The following is a 3,660-nucleotide window of genomic DNA, read 5'->3' on the forward strand; positions in this document are numbered from 1 at the left end:
GTACCGGTAGCGTGGGAGCCACAAACTTTGAGAGAATGAAGACCTTTGTACAGAAGATGATCAGTGACTTTGAGCTTGGACCCGAGGCAACTCGCATCGGTGTGGTGGTCTATTCCCACCGGGCATCACTGGAAATCAACTTGGATGCATTTGAGGATCAAGAATCACTGCAAGATGCGGTCGCCGGCATCGCATATCCGGGCGGTTACACTCTGACAGGGGCAGCCATCGACTACACCACCACCTTTGCCTTCTCTACTAGAAACGGTGCTCGGGAAGGAGTGAGGAAAGTAGCCGTCATCTTGACCGATGGAGTGTCATATGATGACCCTGCGGAGCCGGCTCAGAGTATGCGCAAGGCGGCCATCATTACCTATGCCGTGGGGATCGGAAGCAATCTTGACCGTGATCAGCTTGACATAATTTCTGGATCCCAACATAACCTTTTTGTACTGGATGACTTCAGCATGCTCGAAGATCTTAGAAATCAGCTGCCAAAACAAGTTTGCGAAGGTTTGTGTATAGTTCTTGCTGAAATTCTACGCTACTTAATTGAAAGTGGCAAAGAATGAATTACAATATTTACTACATAATGTATGATACTTCGTACATATGTTTTGAGTACTCTCTAACCCATTAGCGTTGAACTTCGTAAATGTATCTTTTAATATCAATCTAGCTATTGAGATTTTTATTTTAGCTAGATTCAGTGGTAGCGAAACAAAATTTTCCTTATTTCTATTCAATATCATTCATTGTTTTGGTTTGATTGTATACTTAAGATACTAGTATATGGTAGGAATTCAGCCAGATGAAGATTGAGATTACGCTGGAGAAATTCCATCCAAATACAAAACAACGCGTTTACTTAGAAAAGTTTTCAAATAAACCCCATGATTAAAATTTTTTTGATAACTCTATCAACAAATACCTAATACATATTATTTCAAAAATATAGTTATAATTACAAATGATAGAGCAATCGTTTTCTGATTGAAGTCTTCTTCTTTGTTCAATGTAATGAAACCTGTTTAGTTTTTTCAATCATTTCTCTGCACGACAGAGGTCGAACAGCGCTAGAAGAATTTTGCAGCTGTTCATGGCAGCGTGTTATAAAATAGCAGATTCTTTAACCACCACCCCCACCGGCCCCTCTCCCCCCATTTCTATCTCTAAATATTTAAGGGTATCCCTACCGCTGGTAACCCCCATATGTATTTTCTTCACAGTTGGCTCCAGTTTTGTGTCCATTGTGTCACTTGTTATCACATCTCGGAGATACAGCGTGGAGCTCCTTAATGCTAATTCTACACTGACTCTTGGTCTGTTTGCTGAGGTCCAGTCTGTTGTAAGTCATATCATGGTTTTTGAACTTCTATAGATTTATTGTTGGTCGTATGGTGTACACAGTTACTAGAATTTCGTTAAAAATTGCCATTTCTATAACGTCGTTGCTATTTCTACTACGTAGGCTACTTCTCCGTTTTATTACCACAATATATCAAACTTGAACCCATCAAAACTTGCCCAACGTTTCATTTCATATTCTTAGATACGCTAACTCAACTGTCGTGTATACTTTGTAACGTTATTCCTAACATGTCTTGTTTGGGTTACAGGTGAATTTTCACGATGCTAATGTATGGGCATTTGGGAACACGAACTTCTGAGAATGTTTCTTAGACATAATAAACCACGCCAAGTTTATCATGCGTATATACCATGATCAGAGCATAATGGCATGCGCGCGCTGCAGCGTCTTTCCCTTCTTTCGTTACTCTTCTTTTTCTATTCTATTCTATTGACATGTACTTCCATTTCTTATAAGATACTACTAATATGTCGAAGTGTGAAGTTGCAATTGGGGTCCATTGTTATCCATTGCTGTATGTTAGACTAAGAAAGAAATGTTTATCTTTTCTCATGTCTTGTTTTCTGTCATATCTTCACACTCCATAGTTGAACAATATCAGTAGCAGCACCAACGGGCTCTTGATTTTGCAGCCAGTTTCCTTCATACCTGGGTAAGTATAGAAATTTGTCTTTTTTTACATTTGCCCAAACAATCCAAGGAACATAGATACATTATGCTAGAAACCTTATAAAAAAACTCTCCTGTTGTTATTGCATGTGCCTTCCAAATACACAACAATGACAAAATGTAATACAGTCTTTCAACAACGACAATGTTTTTCCATCCCCATTATAGAAGGAAAAGAGATGAGAAATCCAGATGATTTATTGCCAAGGTTATCCGTTTATTAAGTTAAAGACATTTTAGATCAACGGCAAAGAAATATGGATCATGTAGAGTCAATCAATGTTTTAAGCAATGTCATTTTTGGTTTGTAGTTAACTGAAAACCTCTACCGTATGCAGTTTGTCCTTTTACATGGCAAAACTTGCCTATGTCTTTAATGAATGGATCATTACATCGCAGTAAGATTTTATTTCTGAAGTTGATGTGCCTGTTTCTGTTCAAAGCTGTTGGGAAAGATAGTCAAATGGTGCATTTTATTCTTAATTTGATTTAATTTCAAAGAATTCAAAATATGCATTAAGTCTGACTTGATTACATGTCATAGTATAAAACGATGAGACATGATTTCACTGCAATGTTGTGTGCATACAAAATCCCTACTCTAAACTAGCTAGCAACCAGTGAAGGAATGAACGTTTTACTTCTCGGTCTATTTGTTGAATTCCGATTCAATAATTGTCACTAATATTTCATGCAACAAAGTGTCACTGTTAACGACTCTTTAATCAATAAAGGCCTTTCGAAGCTGTTGCCGTATCACTGCAACTTGCAGCACAACCATTTGCTGTCAATACCATTGTATCAACTATCACCAACCTTCCATCAACACTTGGAACCATTCAAATCAATCCATCACTAACAACTATAACAGATGGTGGTAAGTTTATATTCATTGCAACAAAGTAGTTTCATTACCCCTCCTCTTATTACTGTTATAAAGTACATAAAGAAGTGCGTACATAGTGTGACAACAATGATAGTCACTTTCTTTGTATTTATGGAAACTGCCATCCCGTACATACTAATCAGCTCGTTCAGAAGCGAAATATGACCTAATGAAAATGTCCCTTTTGCTACAGTGTGTTTAAAAGGAATACTTGATTGACGATAATATTGTAAAACACATATATGTGGTAAACAAAATGTAGAACATGTAGTTGGGGTATGTACGTAAATCAAAGAAAGTAAAAGAAACTCTAGACGGACTAAATATATTTTGTTTATCTGCAAACATACATGTTGATAATGTCTCGAATGAGATAACCCCCGCTAGACAAATGCTCATGGACATTGTCTCAATAGAAATCGATTCAATGTCTTTTGCCTTGCAATGTAAAGGAGATAATGTTGCATCAGATATCCGCCTGATCTAAGTAAACAAAAACTGAAGATACAATTCTACCCATTCATACAATACATTTTCAATGATTATTGTCATCTGCCTGCAGCCACAAGAAGACCTATCATCATCACGTTGGAACTCAATATCACCTACACGGTGGAATACCAGGATGTTTCGTCAATGTCCTATACCGACTTGAGAGTCACTATCGAAAATACGGTAGGTTCTTTCACTTTGTAGATACCGACCAGTAATACTGCTATGTACTTCTAAAATC

The sequence above is a fragment of the Branchiostoma floridae genome, chromosome 12 (genome assembly GCF_000003815.2).
Source record: "Branchiostoma floridae strain S238N-H82 chromosome 12, Bfl_VNyyK, whole genome shotgun sequence".
Lineage (NCBI taxonomy): Eukaryota > Metazoa > Chordata > Leptocardii > Amphioxiformes > Branchiostomatidae > Branchiostoma > Branchiostoma floridae.